A 12340-nucleotide genomic window follows, 5' to 3' on the forward strand; every position below is an offset into this window, starting at 1 on the left:
ATTTTCCTGTGTCATATTGGATAAATCTGTCCGTACGGCCATAAATATATGAACAAATCAATTCCATAGCTGCGTGTGTTGTTACAGAGCACACTTGGGCATCTATTATTAGTGCTTTGGAAGCCGTAAAAGATCTTGAATAAAAGTGCTTAACATTAATCAGCTAGCTTGCTGAGGTGTGTGTGTGTGTATTTATACACTATCGTACAGAAGTTTGCGGTCACTTAGAATGTGTCCTTGTTTGTGAAAGAAAAGCGCATTTTTTTTGTACCTTAAAATAACATCAAACTGATCAGAAATACAGTGTAGACATTGTTAATGTTGTAAATGACAATTGTAGCTGGAAATGGCAGATTTGTTTTATGGAATATCTACATAGGTGTACAGAGACCCATTATCAGGAACCATCACTCCTGTGTTCCAATGGCACGTTGTGTTAACTAATCCAAGTTTATCATTTTAAAAGGCTAATTGATCATTAGAAAACCCTTTTTGCAGTTATGTTAGCACAGCTGAAAACTGTTGTCCTGATTAAAAAAGCAATAGAATTGGCCTTCTTTAGACTAGTTGAGTATCTGGAGCATCAGCATTAGTGGGTTCGATTACAGGCTCCAAGAGGGCAGAAACAAAGACCTTTCTACTGAAACTCGTCAGTCTTTTCTTGTTTTGAGAAATTAAGGCTATTTCATGCGAGAAATTTCCAAGAAACTGAAGATCTCGTGTGCTGCAGATACTCAGCTACTCTAAAGAAGGCAAGTTGTCTTGCTTCTTTAAATCAGGACAACAGTTTTCAGCCATGCTAATATAATTGCAAAAGGGTTTTCTAATGATCAATTAGCCTTTTAAATGATCAACTTGGATTAGCTAACACAACGTGCCATTGCAACACAGAAGTGATGGTTAACAATGTCTACACTGTATTTCTGATCAATTTGATGTTATTGTAATGGGCAAAAAATGTGTTTCTCTTTCAAAAACAAGGAGGGCAATGCTGATATCTCCTCATGAAGAGCAGACTATCATTGGAGTGTGTACAGTATGAGTATATTGCTCTTTTGTTTCCATGAGTGAGAGAGTAAGAGAGAGAAAGAGAGAGAGAGGGAGAATTAAAGAGCTCGATAGAAAAATAGGGGGTGGAGGGCCTCTGGAGGCCCCTGGACCAGCATTCACCCTGCTGCCAGGCACGCTACGCACACCAGAGACCTTGTTTACTCAGCAGCCCTGGAGAGGACTGGGCCTGAGATCTTATTTACTCAGAGCCTGGCCAGCCATCAGGTGCTGAGGGGATCTGGCCAGCAGCAAAAGCAAATACCACAGATCAAAACCAACCATGGAGGAAGAGTGGAGCGCACAGCCAAAGTCATGGTCAAGCGCTAATGTTTACTCTTTGGTTTGGAGGGCTTTTGGATGGACTCCATTTTGAAGAGCTCACATCAAATTGACTCAAGCCCTTCCGCTGCTAGCTAGCTACCACCGCTAGCCACTCTTTATTGTTCATCTACCTGCAGTAATGTGGCCCTCTCCTGTCTTTTAAACCTGCCACTGCCACTGGTCTCCGGGATCAGACGTGGTGTCGGGGGAGAGAGATGAAGACGGGAAAAAAAGGCTCAGCTAATGACTAGCTCTTATGCATCAGTGCACTTACTAATGAGCTTCCAGGGAGAGGCTGAAGGAGCTGGAGCGAAGGCTGAGTCGGGATGTGAGAGGCCTGGACCATCACTTCCCCGCTGTGATCCCTGCCTTTCCACTCACAGGGAGCCCGGGCTCCCAGCCACTAATGAGTGTTAGAGGGAAAGTCCAAGCCCGCGTCCACCTGCCAGCCTTCAGAGCCCAGCCCGGTGCAAGACAGTGGGGGTCAGACGCATTCCTGAGCTCTTAATAATTTACATCATATTGATTTCCTTACTGTTAGACACTCTCACCTGGATGGGCTCGCTCTTTCACAAAGAAGCACATTCCAACCAGAGAGAGGAATTATAACGATTACAAAAGAAACCATGTCTCTCTGCCCAGGTTCCAAATGAGTTAAATGTAACATTCAATTCAACCGTCTGTGATGTAGTCAGACTACTGTACTCTGTACATGTCAACTACGGGTCATATACAGGTACACAGTTGATGTCATTTTGCTTCTCTAAAGCCCTTACAGCTAAATATTAAATGTACTAATAACAGTGGTTCAATTGGTATGTTTAAAATGTGTGCACGGTAAAGATGTGAGTATTCCTTCTATGTAATGTCAAAACACAGACATCACCTATGTACTCTCATTTGCATGCACCGTCTTTCCACATATTCATTTTTTTCACTGAAAATATTTCTTCTTTTTTTTTGACAGGAAATAAAAAACAGAGAAGTTATTCAACCACCCAAAAAAATCTATCAACGGTAAGAAAATGCAAAAACGAAACTGAATTATGCAGTTAGCATTCTGTTTAACCTCTCATCAGAAACAGAGATGAGAACATTTGTATTCTCCCATTGTCAATATGCTGATATGTATGCTCAATCCTTTAAATATTAATCCACTCAGAACATAGACTTTTCCTCGTTCTGATTTATAATTCAAATGATATGAATGTTACATAGGTATGGTGGCATTTTGCCCCTCAATGGTGCCACTTCCTTTACAATATTATCAGAGTCAGGCTTCTGAATAACTCTCTCCATCTTCCTGCTAACTACATGGGGGAGAGAGAGAACTTAAACGTTGAGTCTGTCGGCCTCTTGGTTAAGAAAATACCCAGACAGTGAGCGTCACACAGCCATTATTGATGTAGTTGTTTCCACTAATAACGTGTCTATTTGGCTGTACCCTTCAGTGCCACCCTGTGGTCAGCTGAAACAGCCATAAAGCCATTGGGGCCACAATGTGTTCAGGAGGGATGCTATGCTATGCTAACGTGTTCAGGGGAAATTCTATGATATGCTATGCTCTCCTCTCCTCGTCTCCTCTTGTCTCCTCTCCTCTTGTCTCCTCTCCTCTTGTCTCCTCTCCTCTTGTCTCCTCTCCTCTCCCTGGTTCAATTACAAGAGCCCATATGGCAGGCTTTTACCCCAGCTCCGCTTGTCTGACTGCAGTGTGGTAATCTGACACTGTCACGCATGGCCAGAGCACCACTGTTTCATATCGCCAGTCACACAGGTATGTCTGCCTGTCCCACAGAGGTCACCATAGGAACATCGGTCTGAAAACATCAAGTTGTTTTCCTCTGCTTGAGAACGGATAATTAACACAGGTTGGGACAAGTACAGTACTACGGTATACCGGTGATCAGTAACGTCTCAAGTTTAGTTCATACACTGAGTGTACAAAACATTAGGAACGCCTTCCTAATATTGAGTTGCACCACCCTTTTGCCCTCCGAACAGCCTCAATTCGTCAGGAGCATGGACTCTACAAGGTGTCGAAATTCATTCCACAGGGATGCTGGACCATATTGACTCCAATGTCTCCCACAGTTGTGTCAAGTTGGCTGGGTGTACTTTGGGTGGTGGACCATTCTTGATACACACAGGAAACTGTTGAGCATTCAAAAAAAACCAGCAGCGTTGTAGTTCTTGACACAAAACGGTGCGCCTGTCACCTACTACCATATCCCGTTCAAAGGCACTTAAATGACCCTCTGAATGGCATATATTCAGATGTAGGATCTTAATTTGGGCCGGTTTGCTACAACCAGAAAAGAATCCAGCAGCAACAGGAAATATGAATGATTATTTTTTTTGTAGGGGTTGATACATTTTGCGTCAGGGCAAATCAAGTCTGACATTTTAAAGTGGAAATGACAAACTTCAGAAGCATTTTTAAACCTTGACTATACTATACATTTGGATTTCCTGCTGTAGAGGAGAAATGATCAGCAACAAAAGAGTGATCAAACTTAGATCCTATATCTGTACACAATCCATGTCTCAAGGCTTAAAAATACTTCTTTAACCTGTCTCCTCGCCTTCATCTGCACTGATTGAAGTGGATTTAACAAGTGACATCAATAAGGGATCAATGCTTTCACCTGGATTCACCTGGTCAGTCTAATCACGGAAAGAGAAGGTGTCCCCACTGTTTTGTACAATCAGTGTGCAATTTAGTGTTCGAGTTGGGAAGTGACCACACATTTAATGCACAGAACAAGGCCCCCCCACAGGTGTTGAGTTTTGACAACTACCTGTAAGTACCTTTTTGCCGACCATTGATGCTATGAGAAAACGGTCATGTAATTTGCTTTATAAATGACCATTTCAAAACGACTCTAATAATAACATTGTCAATGTTCAATATTTTGGATCACTATTAATTATACGTCTTCTTTGGAGGGTAATATAAACGGTTCTGCGCTTGAGACACATGTAATGGTCAACCCTGCCCTCTACTGGCAAGACACCTGTTATGTGTCCTACTGGCACAGGTCAAAGAGCAAGTTTATAATGACATTGTGAATATAGGGGTGCAGTTCTAAAACATTGTGTACAAGGAAATAAACATATAGGATGCTGTACTACTGCATTATCCCAAACAGACAAAAGTCTGATGTTTGGTGTAAGAAAGTGAAATCGTTCTCCAGCTGTGGCTGCATCATAAATGCAGAGTAAAGCTGACCAAAACACCCTTAACTGATGTGGACGGCGGATGATTGAGTAGAACATGAGACACGTCACCATCAGGAAAAGTGACAGCGTGATACTTACTCTAAGTGCATAGCGCTTCAACTCATTCCACTATAAGGTTTCAAAATGTCTTTGACTTTGACGTACCTCAATATTTGATGTCGGTCTATGTTGGTCAATGTTTCCGTTGCTGTTAAGCAATCTAATCGAATGTAAAAGTACGTCGAAGTTCACAATAACGCCGCTATCTACTGTGCCGCTTCATTAAGCATTTATCATATAACAAAACAATCCTTCTCTCAGAAACATAAGCCTGATAAAGTGTGTCTCGAGTGATGTGAAGCATTTAGTAAGGAGTGCAAACATGAACCCATTGTTAAACAATGGGGTTTCCAGACAGCTTTTACCCCCAAGAGCCCAAACCTCCTTCTGCTGAAGTAATGACCTTGCATCTGCTTTATGCCTCATTGGGTCTCCATTTTAATTCTGGATGCACAATGTCCTTAGAACAACCTGGTAATTTGCCCAGGCATGACTGTAATTGTTTATGAGGCTGTAAATGGCTTTGCAGCGCCTGACACTAATAGCCAGTGCAAATGGAAATTCATCATGTAGGCTATTTTTCTTACAACTACAATGTGTCCTATTTAAAGTGAACTAGTTCTATTTCCCGTGTAACTACTTTCTACTCACACAGTGGTGATATCGCCTGCCTCCTTCCATTGCAGTTCCTCAGAGCATTTACAGAATGTCTGCCTGTAAGACATTAGACCCGGTGGCCTTTAGCGGTGGGGGAAAGACAGTGTGGTTACAGTGTGAGACCCAGATGGGTTGTGTTCACTTCGCAAGTCAGTGAGTAATCGATAATGTGAAGGGCGTTGCTGACGCTTCTGCAAAGTCACATTTCCCCAAATAACATTGTTTACAAACCACTTTTCCAGATACCCCATGGCATTGCACATCATGAAATCAGATGACGTACTTCTTATTCATGATTCTGACAACAGAGGATAAGAGCACCTACACGGTCCACCACTAGTTAGAAATGTTGTCATTCGAATACTGCACCAAAGCACCTGCAGAAACACATGAGCAACTACGACATGGTCTTGACAGCTTGACGAGGACCTGTGAGAAGAGATTCTGGTATTTTGTTACATACGGACAAGCCACTTTAGAAGAGTTAGTTAAGGACCTAAGGCTAGTGGAGAAGGTGTCCACTTGCTGGTGAGTGTGATTGATTGAAGTGTTCTTTGCCGATGACTTAATTTACCCCAGCTCAATTACTTACTTTTCCATTGCCTTATTGCTTTCTCCAATCAACACTTAGAAGCAAGTTAGAAAAGCCATGACTAAAGTATAAATCTAGGACCCATATGGACTTTAACCTTTCTACAACTGAACTCTGAACTAATCAATCTTATGTATCTTTTTTTTTTAAATGGTCAGCTGGTCAATTTCCTAATTTCCAACAACTAATATGTCGATCACAATAATATTTGTATTTGGATATACAAGTTATATTATAAAAGTTCAAAGTTAAAGTTAAAAGTAAAAGATATACAAGTTATAAAGCTGCACTACTTGAAACATACATATTGTTATCAATCCACCACACAACAGAAAATAAACAGATTTATCAGATTCATTGTAAAGCATTTTTGTTGTTGTTGCTAGTGTCTAGAGTTCATTGTCACATATCAGGAGGTGTGTCTGAGGCTAGATTGCGTCTCTCAATCCACCACATCTGCCTACAGAATGTCGGCCTCCTGCAGTGGAAGGTGGTCAAGCTACAGCGGTGTTTGTCAGACCACGAGGCATCCCGAAAGACGTCTGTCGCCGAACGGTTTGGCCTGCAAATGAATACCGTCTACATACCACTCTATGGAAAGAGGAGGCTCTCATGAACACGACGGTGTTCTCTCCATTTGCTCTAGGATGCCCACCAGCCTCACAAGACTCGTCTGAAGGTTGCTAAAAAAAAATGCATGTAAGTATATGGAAGTAGTTCACCCCCCAAAAATAGGTTAAACATGGGTCAAATAAATCCTGTTCATTCTTATATCTCTCAGATATAGGACAGACACTTTAAACACTTTAAAACAAACTTCCCTTTGATTTATTTTCGTTATCTGTTTTTCCATGTAAGAATCTGCTATTCAATGTAAGAATATGCTATTCAATGTAAGAATCTGCTATTCAATGTAAGAATCTGCTATTCAATGTAAGAATCTGCTATTCAATGTAAGAATCTGCTATTCAATGTAAGAATCTGCTATTCAATGTAAGAATATGCTATTCAATGTAAGAATCTGCTATTCAATGTAAGAATCTGCTATTCAATGTCAGAATCTGCTATTCAATGTAAGAATCTGCTATTCAATGTAAGAATCTGCTATTCAATGTAAGAATCTGCTATTCAATGTAAGAATCTGCTATTCAATGTAAGAATATGCTATTCAATGTAAGAATCTGCTATTCAATGTAAGAATCTGCTATTCAATGTAAGAATCTGCTATTCAATGTAAGAATCTGCTATTCAATGTAAGAATCTGCTATTCAATGTAAGAATCTGCTATTCAATGTAAGAATCTGCTATTCAATGTAAGAATCTGCTATTCAATGTAAGAATCTGCTATTCAATGTAAGAATCTGCTATTCAATGTAAGAATCTGCTATTCAATGTAAGAATCTGCTATTCAATGTAAGAATCTGCTATTCAATGTAAGAATATGCTATTCAATGTAAGAATCTGCTATTCAATGTAAGAATCTGCTATTCAATGTAAGAATCTGCTTTTCAATGTAAGAATATGCTATTCAATGTAATAATATGCTATTCAATGTAAGAATATGCTATTCAATGTAAGAATATGCTATTCAATGTAAGAATATGCTATTCAATGTAAGAATATGCTATTCAATGTAAGAATATGCTATTCAATGTGTTTCTTTGGGCTAATAGCAGCAAAGCCAAATTCATCAAATACGTGTCTTTATTTTTATACCAAAAGGGGTCCTAAAATTCCAAATCAAATAGCTAAATAATCCTTGCTATGACCATCTTCAAACAATTCCATATGTTGGCTTGGACTCTTAATGGGGATTAAGCTCGTTTTAGAAAGATATCCGGTGGTGAACCAGTCAGGATTCAGTGCCGGTTCAAGGAATATACTCTGAACGACATGAAATGTCTTATAGAGCTCACATCTCAAAGTTATTTCTGTTCTGTGTCAATTTAGTCTGGATTTTAAATAGTCGCTGTCCTGATGTGAATAAGGTTAATGAACCTGATCTACAGTGAATAATTCTAAGTGTACATGATCATAATTTCCACAAGAGGGCGGCATAAAGCTTTTCATAAATCAATACATTCAACAGTGATAGCCTACAGTCCGTTCTGTATTATGACTTGTTAGGTGAAAAAATAGAACATTTTAACATTTTAGCTTCCTAATCCATTCTATCCTCAGTGTTCAGAAATGCAGAAGACATTGTTATAGATGAAGGTTGTTGAACAAAGCAACCCAAATAAGTACGTTAAGATTAGGCATTATCGAGCAACAAGATATAAATAAACTGAATTGCAAAAAATAAAAAACAAGGAATTGCAACACACACTTCCTATCCAGGGAATAAACGTGTACCGTACATCATGCTGCCTCATGCTAAAGAAACAGGAGATATGCTCATGCCCTTTTGGGCCATTCTGGCTCGGATACGGCTTACTTAATAACTTACGTTGATCAAGTCACTAGATCTAAATAAACTAAATGAAACAAAAACGAGCATATATTTACATAGTATAGGAACATGTGACTTGCACAAATGATGCATTTGGGCTATTCAAAGGGATGAGGAGCACATTGAAGGAGCATGAGGCAACATTCTGTTGAAGATCATTCTTATTGGTTCTCTAAGGCAAGAGCTATTATTTTTTTTACAACATGAAAGAAAGTTTAATTACAATTTCATCACTGTGCTGCGAGTGATAGGATATGAGGTAGCTCAAATTAAAACAATAACTGAGTTTCAGATGAGCTGTTCCAAACAAATTACGTCTGGGAAGGGGCTGTATAGATTTAATAAACTGATCTTTTGTCTGGTTTTGGAATATTTGTCATTCATTAATTCCTCAGCTCATTTTCATGTAATAAAAGGTAACTAGTGAATTAGATTGCATCAAATGAGAGGTCCTCGTTATTTCTGGAAAACCTTGAATGACGCATCTTGAATTTCCAATCTGTATGGATGACCTTTCCGTAACTGATGCCATGCTGAAGTCTGATATGTCAAGGGACAATTTACAGTAGTGGAAAACTGAAAGTGAATCCAGGTTTCAAGGGAACTCTTGATTAAAGACGCTTACTGTACGAAAGCCATACTACTGTATAATATTTTTTACCCCTTGTAATGGAATGTCCTTCACTGGGATATATTTTCACACAAATTCTCAATTACTGTTATTTGGGTTATTTTATCGCAGGTTATCTCACTCGGGTATAGCAGTACCTTCAGGCATTTAGAAATTGCTCCCAAGGATGAACCAGACTTGTGGAGGTCTACCATTTTTTTCTGAGGTCTTGGCTGATTTCTTTTGATTTTCCCATGATATCAAGCAAAGAGGCACTGAGTTTGAAGGTAGGCCTTTAAATACATCCACAGGTACACCTCCAATTGACTCAAATGATGTCAATTAGCCTATCAGAAGCTTCTAAAGCCATGACATAATTTTCTGGAATTTTACAAGCTGTTTACAAACGCCCAAAGGTACCACGTTCCACTGTGCAAACAATAGTACGCAAGTATAAACACCATGGGACCACACAGCCGTCATTCCGTTCAGGAAAGAGACGCGTTCTGTATCCTAGAGATGAACGTACTTTGGTGTGAAAACTGCAAATCAATCACAGAAAAACAGCAAAGGACCGTGTGAGGATGCTGGAGGAAACAGGTACAAAAGTATCTATATCCACAGTAAAAACGAGTTCTACATCGACATAACCTGAAAGGTCGTTTAGCAAGGAAGAAGCCACTACTCCAAAACCGCCATCAAAAAGCCAGACTACGGTTTGCAACTGCACATGAGGACAAATATCGTACTTTTTGGAGAAATGTCCTCTGCTCTGATGAAACAAAAATAGAGCTGGTTGACCATAATGACCATCGTTATGTTTGGAGGAAAAAGGGGGAGGCCTGCAAACCGAAGAACACCATCCCAACTGTGAAGCAAGGGGGTGGCAACATCATGTTGTGGGGTGCTTTGCTGCAGGAGGGACTGGTGCACTTCACAAAATAGATGGCATCATGAGAAAGAAAAGTTAAAGTTTGGTCGCAATGGGTCTTCCAAATGAACAATGGCCCCAAGCATACTTCCAAAGTTGTGGCAAAATGGCTTAAGGACAACAAAGTCAAGGTATTGGAGTGGCCATCACAAAGCCCTGACCTCAATCCTATAGAAAATTTGTGAAAAAGCGTGTGCAAGCAAGGAGGCCTAGAAACCTGACTCAGTTACACCAGCTCTGTCAGGAGGAATGGGCCAAAATTCACCCACGTTATTGTGGGAAGCTTGTTGGAAGGCTACCCGAAATGTTTGACTCAAGTTAAATCATTTAAAGGCAATGCTACCAAATACTAATTGAGTGTATGTGAACTTCTGACCCACTGGGAATGTGATTAAAGAAATTAAAGCTGAAATAAATCATTCTCTCTACTATTATTGTGACATTTCACATTCTTAAACAAAGTGGTGATCCTAACTGACCTAAGACAGGGAATTTTTACTCGGATTAAATGTCAGGAATTGTGGAAAAACTGAGTTTAAATGTATTTGGCTAAGGTGTATGTAAACGTCTGACTTCAACTGTAAGTCGTTTCTCCTTAACATATTCTACTCAAGTGCAAGATAATGTCAGTATAACGACAGGTTTCACATAATATATTTTGGGCTGAATGTGAATGTGGAAATATAGCCGTAGGAAAGAGTCTGAAGGAAATGTGGCTGCTTATTTGAAGCGTAGCATAATTTGAGAGTGTAGATTTAGGTGTGGAGAAGGGGTTTTCTGTTGGCAGTCCTCCAGAGGACCTTTGCTGTGCAGACAGACTACCCACAAAGAGAGTCCCTGGTGTGGGATGTGCCAAGCAGGCAGAGCTGAAAGAGAGGTGCTTGTCTGTGCCTGCAGAATTCAATGTAATGCACTTCCATGTGGTAAAGACACAAAGAGAGAGCTCTACGATGTAAGGGGATACGCTTTTGCCAGGTTGTTGCTTTTTATTGTAAGAAACTGCATTAGCAAGCTACATTTGAATGCTGCCAGCAGCTGAGTTTACAAACAGTCCATATGACTAGAAAATGTTTCACATTACAGTGGTTTAGTACTGATTCTAAGCCATCAAGATAAAAATGTGAAGCTTGCCGATGGGAAGCTGGCCGATGGGTTATGAAGAGATCACAGCCTTAGAACTATGGGAAGTCTATTTACATTAAGAAAAAGCAGGCGGGATCCATTGGGGCACAGCAGTTTCCATGGAAACGTCTAATCAAGCAGACCAATGGATCTGGCAGCAATGAGGAAATCACTCCATTGAGACCTGCCAGCAGTTTGACAACAGTAGTAATGAACTGGCTCCTTTCTAAACTACCCAAGAGGACACTAATAGTTTTGAGCTATTCCATTTCCTGTAACAGCCCTATCAAGAAATCTCCCTAAAAGAAAAAGACAGAAAACTATCATCCTCAATGAATATTTCCAGCTGGTTTGATAACGGCTGTTAGGTTTTGTGAATGGCATAATGAAATAATAATCAGAAAGTGTCTGTGTATCAATACATTACATTATATTCCCCATGGATATGCAAATAATCAATCTGTTTTATCTGCTGTGTTCTAATGCTCCTGCAGATACAGTAAATGCATGTCCCTTGACTGTATAGAGCAGATGTGGGCAACATGTGTGCCAGATCCGGCCCAAGAGCCTTTTCAATCTGGGGGGGGTTTCATTTTTTATTTTTTTTAAACACTCCAGGCCACACTTGAACACCTAAAACTAGATAGAAAGTATGTAGAAAATATAAAGGACCTATATGTTTTCAAATAACTTCCTGTTTTCTAGACCACAAATTGCTTTTCACCAAAAAATAGTTCCATAAAAAAAATCTGTGTGGCCCTTCATTTTTAAATCCAAAGTGGCCCTTGAGACAGTTATTGCCCACCCCTGGGGCCTCAGTAATAGAGAGTGGACCATGTCATGCAAATGTACTGTAATTAGTGATGAAATTAGCTGACTCATCAGCTTCCTATATAGAGCCCCACAGTGGAGGTGTCATAATACTTATAAAACCTAGGGGTCAAACAAGGAAATGATTCCAATCATTTTTCCACCATTCATTTTTCCCATTGGGGATTTTAAAAATCCTTCAAATACGGGCTGTTTTTCATGTAGGCTTACCCTGGCGTGACGTTTTGATAACCAAAAATCTATTTCGGACACAGTGACTTTTATCAATATATTCAGCTCTATTTACTTCAGCATATTTTCCATATGAAACACTTCCTGCTCCGCCTCTCTTTCTCTCTGATCATGTGCCCTTTTATCTTTTCTTTGTCTGCTGCTTAATGGTTTTGAGGCAATATTTTATTGTGTAAAACAAATCAATTATTTATGATGGAAAATTGGTACTTTGGAAAAGAGCTCAAGGATGATACCTTTAGCATGCCGTTGACAATGGCAGGG

The sequence above is a fragment of the Oncorhynchus keta genome, chromosome 34 (assembly GCF_023373465.1).
Source record: "Oncorhynchus keta strain PuntledgeMale-10-30-2019 chromosome 34, Oket_V2, whole genome shotgun sequence".
Taxonomy (NCBI): domain Eukaryota; kingdom Metazoa; phylum Chordata; class Actinopteri; order Salmoniformes; family Salmonidae; genus Oncorhynchus; species Oncorhynchus keta.